This window comes from Ptychodera flava, unplaced genomic scaffold, assembly GCF_041260155.1.
Source record: "Ptychodera flava strain L36383 unplaced genomic scaffold, AS_Pfla_20210202 Scaffold_78__1_contigs__length_561843_pilon, whole genome shotgun sequence".
Lineage (NCBI taxonomy): Eukaryota > Metazoa > Hemichordata > Enteropneusta > Ptychoderidae > Ptychodera > Ptychodera flava.
Window position 1 is genome coordinate 323,730 of NW_027248400.1, and position 14,418 is coordinate 338,147.

Sequence of the window (14,418 nt, forward strand, 5' to 3'; positions counted from 1 at the left end):
GCGGGCAACAGCATACGTCTTTAACCCCTCGGGCCTGTGAGTCACCCCCAAAAACAGACTGTTTCCCGAGGCCGTAGGCCTCGGGAAACATTCTGTTTTGGGGGTGACTCACAGCCCTCGGGGTACAGACATATGCCGTTGCCCTAATGGCCAGTCAATATGTGTATACTGCATTATAGAACAGATTGGCCATCCCTTTAGCACTGTTACTACAATACCAGTTACTGCTGTTGACAATGTTAGAGAGGCCTTATCCCTCTAATGTGCACTCATTGTAATACATGTCATTTTTGATCGGTAAATAGGCTGCATAAACATGAATAAAATAAAAACGACTTGCATTTTTCAAATGTGCGGAGAAAATTATGTAGGTAATACCGTAGGCCTCGGGAAACATTCTGTTTTGGGGGTGACTCACAGCCCCTCGGGGTACAGACATATGCCGTTGCCCTAATGGCCAGTCAATATGTGTATACTGCATTATAGAACAGATTGGCCATCCCTTTAGCACTGTTACTACAATACCAGTTACTGCTGTTGACAATGTTAGAGAGGCCTTATCCCTCTAATGTGCACTCATTGTAATACATGTCATTTTGATCGGTAAATAGGCTGCATAAACATGAATAAAATAAAAACGACTTGCATTTTTCAAATGTGCGGAGAAAATTATGTAGGTAATACTATCTGTTCCGTAATAAAAATCAAGTTAAACGTCGAATTTCGACAGGTGAAAATGTGAGTTGATCTATTTGAGCGCGCGTTCGACAGTGTTTACTAAGCATCGCGCTGTTCATTGAAATTATGCTGATCGGCAGCGTAGTAAGTTATTAAGTTCAATTTAGTATGTTCTCTTTGATTTGAGGTCGCATTTTCATATTTCGGCCTAAAACCAATCAGCACAGTTCTTATGAAAGTACACGAGATGTACTTTAAAACTGAGTGATGTGCATGCGCGAACGGGCGGATCGTCTGCAATTGCATGTGCCCGAAATCTTGAAGTTGTCAAGCCATCTTATTTTAGTGTCGACCGAAAAACTACGCTTGCAGCTGGTATAATTTGTATAATTTAAAACTACACCTTGTAAGTGTTGACCTGAAGTTTTGGGTCTGCTAGAGCGAAAATGTACGCGCGAGTGCCAGTTGAAGTTGACCGTGGAGATGGTTGTAAGTGGCTCGAGCGGTTTACTGTGAGCGTTGACCCGAGCTTGTTGCTAATGAAGCGTGGGTTCAGTGATGATTGTTGTTGGTAAGTCCCTGTTTAATTATTGGCGTTTCAGATGCATTGCGGTCGATTTTGAGGTCATGGATTTTCTAAATTGCCTTTCGTTAGCGTAACATTTCCAGACAATTGTGATTCCAAAGAGTAATTTTGATGTTATGGAGCAGATCGATCAAGTGTGCGAGACGCCATTACGCTGTGACTTCAATCAGTGCTGCGTGTCAAACGGTGTATCACTATCGTGTGGGATTCTAGCATTGGTTTGAGTTTGACTCACGAAAAACTGTACAGTTAAAATTGAAGCTATATAAGTGCCATTTCATCCATATTGAAAACTGTCTTTTAAATATTAGGCCAGCGATTTGTGAATTGAGACCGTAATACTTAAATAAACTGTGACGTTGGTGGCAATTTACAATAGACTTTCAAATCTTCTCGGTGGAAATGTTAAGATGTTCTATTTAATAAATGCAATATTTGTGTACATTTGTATCGTATTTTGTAACATGGAAGACTTTACTGACATCATTATATAAATTGCTCCTTGTGGCAACCTTTTCGAGTTGTTCAGACTGATTGTTTATCCAGTGACAAAATTAAAAACAACTGGTTTACTTATTCTCAATGGAAAATGATTTGTAACTTTTTTCGATTGAAAATGTATGTTACAGTGTTGTGCATATCAGCATAATGTCACTGGTTTAGTTTTTGACATCTTTATCAAACACAATGGGGAATGGTGGAAGAAATGTTAGAGGAAAGTAACAATTGAAACTAGCTAAGCTTGTCTGATTATGCACAAATAAAAATGTGTGCTTCCTGTTATATCAACGAAATATTCATGCAGTTGGTAAGGTTGGTAAAGGTGTTATATAATTGTCTGTGAGAATGTGCGAGTGTGATGTAACCTGATCTAATATATAACAGCAAAAATTAAGCAAAATGAGGATTTTTGAACGCGGAAAGGTCTTTAAGGTCAGCAGGTTGGAAGTAGTGTCACTCAAAATTGTAGAAATTGCATTTTATTTTTACTCAGCCTTCCAATTTTTATGATGAAGTAAATGCAAAATATTCATAATAAATTTAAGTGTATAATAAAGTCATTTTTCCTATTTTATTGCAGCTTAGTCGACATGATTCAAAAAACTTCCCAACAGCCTTTGTCAAATGAAGAATTTCTTGATTTGCATTATACCAGCCTGCAGTTTGATAAAGCTGATCAGAAAGTGGAATGTGTTGAGGAAGGGATATCAACCTCCAAAGTCAGTGACATTTACTCTTATGGCTTAAACAGTTCACACCAGTTGATGTAGATGGACGTACTTCAAAGCAAATGCACACAAAAGCAAGCAATGTTCAATGTAAATACGAAAAGTTGGTTCAGTCATACAACAAAAGTAGGTCACATCCAAGTTCTGAACTTAGACTGCAGTCTATCCGGCAATTCCTAAAGTGACCATTTGAATGGTCGCGTCGTCAGAGTATACCTATGCAGAATACTGAGAAGACTGTTCAAGAGTTTCCTTTGCATTCAGACATTCAACCACTTAGTTATGCAGAGGCTATGAGTAAACCTTCTGTGCTATATGAGCCATTCCTTCAACTGCCAACTTACAATGAAACTTTTTGTTGTACTGTGTCCGCGAACTTCCCACCAGCTGCACTTCAAGACACCATGAAAATACCTCTCTCAAACACACCTACTCAACCTTCATCGACAAAGTGGTCTCTTGAAGGTGGGATATCAACACATCAAATATTGCACAATGGGCTTCCAGTCAACAAATCCCCATCAAAAACACAACTAAAAGTAGAAGAGCAAGCAGCAGAGAAGGGAACTAGAATAGAAAAGCAGAAACTTGGGTCTGTGACCGCTGAGAAAGAAAAACTAACAAGTCTTGTTGGAGTGAGGGTAAGAAGTATAATGCGAGAAAAAGAGGAGTTTGGTAAAAACAGCAAAGAAGTAACACTCAAAGCAATATCAACAGCAACCAGAGACGCACAAAAGGAAAAGTATACTTCAGCAAAAGTTGGAAGCAAAAACAAAAGAGGCTTATTCCTGGAAAGCAGCAGTAAATGAATTGAACGATGTTGCAAACACAAATGAAATGAAAGCAAAGAAAGCTGCAAAGAGCATGGCTACCCTTGGAACTTTGAAGAAGCGAAATACAAATCTGAAGAAAAAACTGCAAAGACGAGAGAAGAGCATTGAAATTTGAAAGGGAGAATAAAAAGTGCGGAAGAAAAAATTGATGAGCTTGAAGACCTAGAAACTGCAGCAGTTGTCTTCTTTGAAAGAATTGTCGATGAATGACATAAAGAGCTAGGTAAGAGAGGAGACAAAGAAAAGCTCTTGAAACAGAAGATCTCAGCATTGGAAAACTAGAGACTCAAGACGGTGGAATCTACAAACCGGAAGTGCGTCTGACATACTATCATCTACTAACATTAGGAGTTTCATCAAATATAATTGAACCTGTTGTGTTCTGGCAAATCTTACTAGCATTAATACAGAAGAACTTGCTTTACCAAAAAGAACCACTGCCAAGAGGATGAAATTTAAGTAGGACACCTGGCAACAATAAAAGGACTAATCAACTGGTCAAAGACAGCTGATAAACACGTGCACATCGCATACCAAAGTGACCACACAACTAAGGGCCAACTACACTGGTTGTCACACAAAGTCATCCTGAGTCCAAGTGCTAGTGAAACAAAGAACAGGGTATTCTCACTTTCAATGACTCCTGTTTGTAATGAAACAGCTGAAGAGACAGTAGCGAACTTGGCAAAGCATTTGTCGGACTTGCATGCAGTAGCCCAGGATGTAGGAGCTGATGCAGAGTTTTTGCACTTTGGCAAGATCAAATCACATACGAAAGATCGTGAAAATGTTGAAACCAAAGTAACAAGACTGTTAACAAAAATGAAGAAGAAAGACTTAGAAGACTTTGACCCAAATTGGGTAAATTTGTCAGCTGCAGAAAAAGGAAAACAAAGTAAAAACTTTGCTTTTACCCGTGCTGCTCATAAGTGTGAAAACGTTGCTTCAGCCATGAGCAAATTGGCAATGAACTTTCTCAATTACACACAACAAGCAAACAGAAGAGGTATGGTTGGTGCATTGGCCAATATATATGCCTCAGACAAGCTACTGTGTAGAGAGAGTAGGAAGGAGTACGCCCAGGGAAAAGAATTTAGGGGTTTTTCTTTAGCCGATGGTGAGCTCAGTGAAGATGGACAAAAAGTGTTCCAACCAATAGTTGGCAATAGATTCCTTGCATTCTTTCATAATGCAATACAATGTTATATCGGAAAAAGACATGAGACAGCTGTATCTCATGGATAAACGAGAGCAGAAGGATGCCTTGAATAGGCTTGAAACAGCTGTTCACAATGGATACTTCGATGACAATATAATGGCAAAAGAGCGAGCCTATGGTATATTGTACTATGACTTATGTTTATCCCTCATAAATATGGCCATCTGGTGAACAACCCGCTTGAAATGAATACATACTACCACACATTTTGATAACCTGATGGCGTGGGGTGAAAATTCATCGGTGCTACTTGATGGGTCAGACAGTTTGTGGCCTAATGTAGAAAGGAGTGAAAAACTCACAAAATACATGGAGGCTGTAAGGCAGCCAGTTGCACAGACCAGTGTGTTGTTAAGCTTTTGCAAGTGATATGTAAAGCTGGGGCAGCAAAACTAAAGGACCTCACAAAAGAACATTTAACAGGTGGAGAATATTCAGAGCCTACACCAGAACATGTGAAAGCAGCTAACCCAGTTGTAGATGCCGCGAATTTGCGTATAGAGCAAGATTTTGGCATGCTTGCACGGCAACAGCACATTGCTCCACCATCAAACCCATTAACTTTACAGTCTACGGTACGTGCCTAACAAGATCATCCAGCGCTATGGCTTCAGCACCTTTCAAAAGAAGAACAGAAGAAGCTTTGTGCAGTTGCACGAAAGGGTGCTTCAAAATTACGAAGGGAATGGGGTACAAAAGAGTCACAGTTGAGAAGGCTGTATGAACAAGAAAGACCGCGTACAGAAGAACGTAAGAGAAAGCAGGCTGAAGGAGCACAGAGGAAAGCAGAGAGGAAGAGGACAAATAATGCAAAAACTCAAAGAAGGAGAATTTGTTACAAGCACAAGGAAAGTTACCTAGATGACATCAGCGGCTGTCTCTAACCAGCTACAACTTTAGGCAAGCCTTGGAGAGTTGGGCGTTGATGTGGATGCAGTTCACAAAATGCGTGGACGCAGCAAACTCAGTACAGCGGAAAGAAAAGTATACTGAAAGACTTGATCCAGACTAATCCAAATGTTCTTCATGAAATAGAGAACTTATTCCCAATTAGCTTGTATGCATCCACTGAGAGACGTAATCAGTCTGATAGTGAGTCAACCTCCTTATCGAATGAAGACTTGCCATTAAGTGTCATTGCCCAGCACGGTAGCAATGGTGAAGCGTCCAGCGATTCATTTGTTGAAAACCTACCTTTATGTGTATATACAGTGCATACAGTGCAAGGGAGCCAGGACAATGAATCCAACCAGTCATCTGATGAGAACTTACCATTGAGTGTGTATGCATAGCACGATAACTATAGTGACAATGAATCCAGTGGGTCATCTGAAGAGGACCTCCAGACAACTTTTGACTGATTTGATTTGATGAGAGAGGTGACTAAATCTAAGCAGGGCAAAATATCTTGCCCTTTGACATTACTTGGCACTGCTTGTTATAGCTGGTGTGAAATAATGTATTAATGTTTCAAAAGTAAAGTAGCTGTAACTTTGAATGAATTTCTTATTATTTTTGTTGAGTATATCAACTGCAGTTTCTTGTTCTACTCCCTAAACCCTACGGAGACACCTTATATCCAACCTGTCAATACAACGTATATGTGTGCAAATTGCATTGTTCACTATTATAACATAGTTATGTATTAGCCCGCATAAAAATGCTATGTTGACAAGCTGACACTGCATGAAAACGCAATAATACAGATAAATTCACATTAATGAGTTGCCTGTAATATAGAATAATACACGTGAATTCACATGAATCCACATGAATACAGGCTTTCTGAATACAAGCAATGGATTATTAACTGTATTCACCTGTATATGCATAATTCAGCTAAAATACAGGCAATAATTCATGCTAATACAGTAAGTATTATACCGTTTTTATGCAGTGTGAACAATGGGTGTTTCTGTATTGTTTGGGGAGTAGAACAAGAAACTGCAGTTAATATACGAAACACAAAGTATAATGAAAAAAATCATCCAAAGTTACAGCTACCATGGCTTGATTATGAAACTGATAAAACTTGGGCATATTTGATCTATCAATTTGCCATTTATATTTAAAATTGACTTCTATAGAAATTTAAATATTAATTTTCTTGCAAAATTCTTGTGTGTTCTAATTGTGGACTTTATATTATATATCTGCTTATATGTACCTTCAATAATTTTGGTAAAAAACACACAATATATTGAAAACGTTGAAAACAGCATTGTTAAAATTGATTTGTAAGTAGTACACAAAAGTGACAAAAAGCCACTTTTGCCTCTTGTATCAATGGGTTTCATTGGTATGTTTTACAATATTTGTACGCCTTTGTGCAGAGAAAGTCTTGATTAACTCTTTTGACAAGCCTGCAGAATCCGTTAAAAAAATTCTGCCTGCATTGTTGATAGGGTCAAAGGTCATCTGATTACAACATAGCATTTTTGGGGTTTTCAACAAAAAATAACATTCATATTCACTTGAAGTAGGTATTTTGATTATCAATGCTCTGTGATACCTTTTATTGTACACAGCTCAATTTACGCTTATTTCATGACAAAGTTGGATAAAATGTTTACGAAAACTACAATTTTTCTTGCCAAATTGTAAAATTGTCAATTTGCTATATTTTGACCCAAAACGCAAAGCTTTAATCAACTTGATATTTATGGAAATTGTCAATTTCGTAGAGAACAAACAATGTGCAATATATCTTGTGAATATCAAGATTCTGTACAGTAATTTGAAGAATCAATAGTTGTCAAAACTTTACTTTACCTTCAATTGAATCTGAAATAATATGTACAAAATTGACATTTTTGACTTTTTGGACCCAATTTAATAATCCATTTTAACTTTCAGTGATGAAAAACATTTACTATTTTTTTTCTATGTACAGTATGCAACATTATATATTCAACAAAACAAAATTTTGTAGTTTGTTTTCCAAAGCAAACATACCTGAAATATGCATTTTTTTGGTAAAATAAATTTCAATAATGAGGTATAATATGTGAAACCAAGGCAAGGTATAATCTCTTCAACCTAAAACATCTCTCTCTTGAAAGTTTCACATTTCTAAGATGGATATTCATATAAATGCTATTTTCGCCCATATTTGAGGTTTTCCATAGGTAAAAATAGCAAAAATCATTATTTTTACCCCATTATTTTGACAAATCTAACAAGTAATCATCGTTTATGAGTTTTTGTTCCTGCTCAAAAGTACCAAGACCTACACTTTGGCAAATTTCAGCATTTTGCTTGGATTTTTAAAATTTATAAGCATTTAAAAACTCAAACTTTTCTATATTTACTTAAATATATTCATTTGGGCCTCCCTAACAATGCGCCTAAGGTCATGGTTCGAATTAATTATTGTTTTGTCTGGAGCCAAATTCAGGTGTAGGGGTATTCACAGGGCAAAATGCTTGATATACAACAACATATGTACGTATAGTGGTTCTATACATTTGTCAAATACATTAAGTATATGGGTATGTATACTAATAAAATGCATAAGCACAGTGTACACTTGGTGTGCAAAGATCTGCATTACGTATACTCTTGATCTGCATAGATATACGCTACGCATATCAACGTATTGAAATGTTCCATATACAAAGATATATGTTACGTATACAATTAATATTGTGTTCCATATACGTCAATATACGTAAATATACTGAACGTATATCAAGCATTTTGTCCAGTGATTTTGGTGAGAAAAATCAAACACCTGGGCGAGGATCTAGCAGGTATGTCCGAAGATCCAGAACTTGAATAACTTATCACTATCGTGGTACAACAAGATTTTGAAGTACATCTGGTGGGAGTTCTGGTGGCACTGGGGTACCAAAGAAGTTCTTGTGACACTGCCTCCCTGGGATACCTTGGAGATCCAAAAAGTTGGTGGAGAGATCGTATGGCATTAAATTTTTGTCTGTGCTGCTGATGCTGAAGATGAAAAAGGTTGAATCTCCAGCAATCTACCTAGTTCCGACGAGTCAGTGACATCAGATGGGTCGAAGCAGTGTGACGACTATGCTGCTAGACGGCAGCCAGGGCAAAGGCAAATGACCGCCTGGCATGCCCGTATTGAACGATAAAGTCATTGTTGGTATTTTTCTGCATCTTCAGCGGCCCATGCTGATATTCTTATGTAGTCACGCTCAACATTCAATATATATATATATATATATATATATATATATAATATATATATATATATATATATATATATATATATATATATATATATATATATATATATATAGTCTGTGCAACTAGAAAGACCTGTGCTTCAAATGCACTGAGAAAGATCTCTCCAAGGACTGCACATCAACGATCAAATGCGCAATATGCAAGTGCAAGAAACATATCACCTGTCTCGGTGCTATGCCAAGTGACAGATCTAAGCAAAGAAACAAGCAAAACCAAACCCGAAGATAAATAAAAAGAAACCCAAGGAGCTACAACAAAATGAACCAGACTCACGAAATGCTCAGTCAGACGTTCGTGTTGGAAAATAGCCCCCGCAAAGGTATTCACACAAGACCGACCAGCAGACTGCATAGAAACTTAGATAGTCCTTGACGACTAGTCCAATGCGTGTATGGATGACAGCCACCTCTTCGGTGCACTGTAGATACACGGCCCAGACCATCAATACGAACTGTCAACATGCAGCAGCAAAGGAGAACTGAGAAAGGACGACGTAGCAATTGCGTCATTGTAAAATCAATTGATGGAAAGAAGACATTCTCTCTTCCCATCCTGCTAGAAAACAACAATAAAACCGAGCGTCAAGAACGAAATACTCACACCTGATATTGCAAGACCTTTAAACATATTAAGTCCATCGTCGATTACATTACATAACCAAACAGAACACAGGAATTCACCTCTTTATTGGCAGAAACTACTCAGAACCATTGAAAGTCAGAGAAACAAGGAATGGACCTGCAAACTCGCCTTCGGTTTCATGCAGCAACCCAGTGTGGACAATTTCAGATGGCCTGTGCCAAGAGACAGCATGAGGTGTAATCCGCACTTCAGTGTACCATACAGCTGCAACTCTCAATGGCTTCAATGAATCAACACTCGAATGTGATCATTCCATCAACATCAAAGACTTTATAGGCCCTAAACCCGTCAACTTTGGCACCAATTTCTTCAAAGGGTCACCTTAAGATGAAAAAAAGGCACCCTCTGTTGAAGACTAGCAATTTCTTGACATCATGTAACAAGAAGTCCACGTACTCGAGGAAGGAAATCTACAACTTCCCTTACCGAAATGACACCCATTTACATTGTGTTTCTTACTTGTAAGAAACATGTGTCATATACATGCTACCTACAGGTTTCAAAACATGTGTCTGACCATATTGATTTTAACTTTCCGTTATGTATTGAAAACATGAACAATACATGTTAGAAGCATGTATGGCTTGAAATCCAGGCAGCTACACCCAAAATCTGTGCTGTTCAATGCAACATGTTTGTCACATGAACGCAACACATCTCTGACATGTTGGCAATCAAGAATCTCTCCTCTTCCATGAAGGTCCCTCAAGGGCACAAGAGCTCCTGGAAAATCTTTCCCAGAGAGCCCAGGATTAGATTTTCTGGATCTCTTCTGGAAAGATTAACAGGTAAGCTGCCACTCGGCCTGGCAATTAGCTGCCTCTCTGCTGGGTAGATTTCCTAATGCTGTGCTTTATAAAATCAACCTACCTTCTGCACTCTGAATTATAGTCACCCCAACAACTTGAAACTTTTTTATCACTGCTGCTGAGAAACTGCCATCACCTTACCACTTCAGAACACTCTTCTGCACAAACAAAAATAATGCGAGAGCTAAAAAATTTGGTATTAATTAAATTTAATCCACCAGACTTTAAAAGCTGATCAACATAATCAACATCAAACTGTTAAGTTGAAAAAATGTTCAAGTGTCCATAAAGTCAAGAACTTCATATTGCCATGACCATGAGCTCTGTTTAAAAGTGTACGCTGTGATTGTCTGTTATGGTTTCAGTTATTGCTTGACCTGTCATCTTGAGGTTGTCCTATGCATAAGCTGGAAAAAATAAAAAACATCAAGTAAGATATAAAGCTTATTAAGTTTATAACAAAATATGTAAATGTTAGAATTGCTAAAAGCTGACAATTTTGACTCTTTCAACAGCTATTAAACATTGAAGAATGAAATTTGCATGTAGTCAGAAAATAAAGAAACTATTATATACCCTCAATTTGCGAATGATCCAATGTGATTTGTTGTACAAGTATAAATCTGTTCATATTGCAAATACCTTCAAACTAGTATATCATAGACAGTAGAATCAATGACATAAAACAAAATTTATTTTTTCAGATGATTTATCCCACGGGAAAAAATGTTGATTTCCCTCTTTATTAAGTCAATGAATCTTTAAAGTTATTCATGTACGGAATAAGACAGAAACGTTGCCATAAAAATTGATCTGTACTTGATCTTAATGTATATATGCCAGAACATTTTATCCAAGTATGTTATTACCTCATTTAAACTTCATGAGTCAATATTGTATGATTTGCAAAGGTTCAAGCGAAGTAAATGTTTATTGGTATAATTCAATTAAAATTATACACAGTCTACTATGTACGTCCACTCATTTGGTTTGAGTACACTTCATTGCATATGTACATGAACGTTCTCAAGTCAAATTGGAACGCAGCATAGGAAAAAGGTAGGTTTTTGTATTAAAGGCGAGTTCACCAAAGAAGATTTTTAATATTTGTTTTTGGTCACTTATTCAAGAATTGCCATTTTTGCCATTTATAACTTGATAATTTTTACAAAAATGGATAAAAATAGTGGCAGAAGTTGCATTTTTGGGCTTCATCAACTAAATTATTTTGAATGATGAGAAAAATAGACCAAGCTTGGCGCTTTCATCAAATGATATGGCAGGGTGCATCTTCTGATTGGTATGGCATTGTCCACTCTCTCACATTCATGCAAGGCTGTGAGTATTTGCATAGTAAATGTGGTAAATGAAATGAACAGTGACCCAGCAGGGACTTGCACAGAAGCCGCCAACTTAGGAACTGACTTTTTGGTAATGAGGATCAGTCATACAAATGATGCAGCCAGAGAAATGCAATTTGGGGGGTTAAAAGTTGTGACCCACCCCAATATACAAATAATAAACAAAATAATTAAAAATAATCGTATAGTGGGGTGAGTCACAATTTCAAATAAAAAAAAAATACACAATAGTTATGTAAATACACAAAGCCTGGTGTAAACGTTACTGACAATGCCATACCCATTGGAAGATGGTCCCTGCCGTATGACCTGATGAAAGCACCAATCTTGGCAGCTTTTCCCATGATGAAGCCCTATAATGCAACTTCTGCCACAGAGTTAATCTTATTTGTAAAAATCTGCGCAAGTTATAAATGGAATAATTGACCTTCAAGCGAGAACATATGTAAATATCACCGTTGGAAAACTCCCTCTTTAAGCCAAGCTCGAGTTGCACAGACTCACTGAGAGTACTATTCATTTAGGAATCCTAAGGTTGAATTTTACTTACCATTTAATGCTTCAAGGTTATGGGTCAGTCTTTGATACCCAGCTCGTAGTTGTTTACTTTTGTGAAACAAGCTCTGTTTAAGAAAAAAGGTGAAGTACATTATTATAAACACATGATTAGTAATAGTTCCATTTGATGTTTATATTCTGCTCCCCCACAGAATCCTTAAAAAGTACTGTGCATTGTTTGAAAACATGTCCTTCACACGTGTAATCACTATTGTTACTGTTGATAAATGAAATCTGTCCAGTTATACATTAGTATACTGAAATAATCTGCTTGATCTAATGAAATATTTCGTCTACAAAAAAACCCCTATCAACTGTGCTCTCGCTGTCGCTCATAATGTTCATAAATTGAGAACAAATATAAAAATTTACGGGAAAAAGTAAATGTATGATTGGCCATTTACAATTTTGTTATTTTTGTAGCCTGATTTATTGTTAAGTTTATGAATTCTCAGGAAATATTCTGTCATATCTTGTCTTTCAAAAACTACTCTGCCCCTATCATCAGCCTTTGATCGACACACATGGTGATAGCACAGCCCCTCTACTGTGGTGATAGCCAGCTTTGGAATTTGACTTTGCCTGCATGAGCAGTGAAGTCATGCCAAGTGAATAATTATCAAATTTCTAAGCAATCGGATTTACGGTTTCAGAGGAGAAGGCAATTGTTGACGGACGACAGATGGACAGATGACAACTGAGAAAGTAGCCTGTTTGATAAGCATTGAATTCAGGCAGCAGAGGAAAAAAATAAGAGAAATTGCCAACAACACAGATAAATAAATATCACCACAATTTTAATAAATCTGGATCATGAATATAAATTTTCAAAACAAAATTATTTTTTGACCAAAAACGCTAAAAATTGCCCCCAAGTTACAACCATAGAAAAATTAACCACAATTCTTGGCTTGGCTGTCTGACTGAATTCAATTTTGCCAATGCATTTTATAACAACACAGAAATACAAATGATTTAGCAACAGTAGCCCTGCGTACAGGTCTGTGTGTTCTCGGCGTTATACGGCTTCCACCACAGCCTTGCAATGGTCTATGGAGATAACTGGGGCTGATCCGGACCTTAACAAAAACACGGTCTTTTTTGCCGAAATTCTGCTCTATCGGGGCAAAATCCTTTCCCTGCCTACCTTTACCTCCTAACCGACCCAAGAAAAGATGCGATGAACTTCTCCTAACGTCCAAAGCCGTTCGTTTTCTGAAACATAACGTACTCGACAGGTTGTTTACCACTTTGCCCATGGAGGTCGCCATTTTGAATCTCGCTGCAAGAACACAGTTATCTCCATAGACCGTTGCAGGGCTGTGGCTGTGGCCGTATAACGCCAGGAACACACAAACCTGTCCGCAGGGCTAAAACTACACTTACCCTGAGTAATGTAGATGGCATCAAGGGTGGTTTTGTCATCATTCTGCTGCCATTACGTGGCAACATTTGAATTCGTGTCAACCACTGGTGGTACAAACTCATGCAGTGACGCCGTCTCGAGAGTCAAATCGCCATTGAATCGCCAGTCTTCCAGGACATGCAGAGGAATCCGCTACAATGGTATTTTACAGACTCAACTCATTTTCTGACGTCTGAATCGTTCTCACAACACACCAAAGTCATGATTTCTTGTGTAAAAATGACAGCGATTACACAGCAACGGAGCTGACACCGGCAGCTGCAAGCTGTCTACGTGGCAGCCTTGAACAGTTCAAATTGACTGTTGATGTCAAATTGACGTTCAAACTGATCAAGCCTCGTTCTGGTTCATAACGGAAGTCAAGCGTCGACCCCGTTTTACTTGCGATCAGAAGATTCGATTCGCTGGGATTTTTTGGCAACTAATTGAAATGTCTGTGCACACAATTTATACGACAATTACGGTTACGATTCTTTGTTTAGAACAAAAACAAGCGTTTTTAAGGTGTTCATTATATGACCTCTGACATCACATGACTTACCTTTGACACGGAGTCAGCTGTGTACCCTTGATACTATTGATAGACTCATTCAATCGCGCAGCTCAGAGCTGTACTATGAGAGTAAGTACAAATCTAATGTATTTCATGCGTCCATCCTCGAAATATTTCGTGAAAGTTACTCAAGATGCTTTTAAAGACTACTAGAAACTAATTCTTCGTTAAGGGAATATAATTTAAGCAAACTTTAGTTTTGCAGAGAGGCATTCTTGTAAACCCGGAAGTAAGCCCCCTCTTTCTACCTCCATGCTATAACGTAGAGTGACCGTGGCTCTATCGACGACTGAATATCCCTACTGA

The 14,418-nt window shown here is 37.8% G+C and overlaps 1 long non-coding RNA gene across 1 annotated transcript; it reads right to left on the reverse strand.

Moving 5' to 3' along the window:
* Positions 1 to 10,406: 10,406 nt before the first annotated feature.
* LOC139128927 (uncharacterized) lies at positions 10,407 to 12,199 on the reverse strand. The gene is made up of 2 exons (XR_011551455.1): positions 12,126 to 12,199; positions 10,407 to 10,621 (listed from the first exon to the last, which is right to left on the reverse strand). It is a non-coding gene; the product is annotated as an uncharacterized lncRNA (long non-coding RNA).
* Positions 12,200 to 14,418: the final 2,219 nt, after the last annotated feature.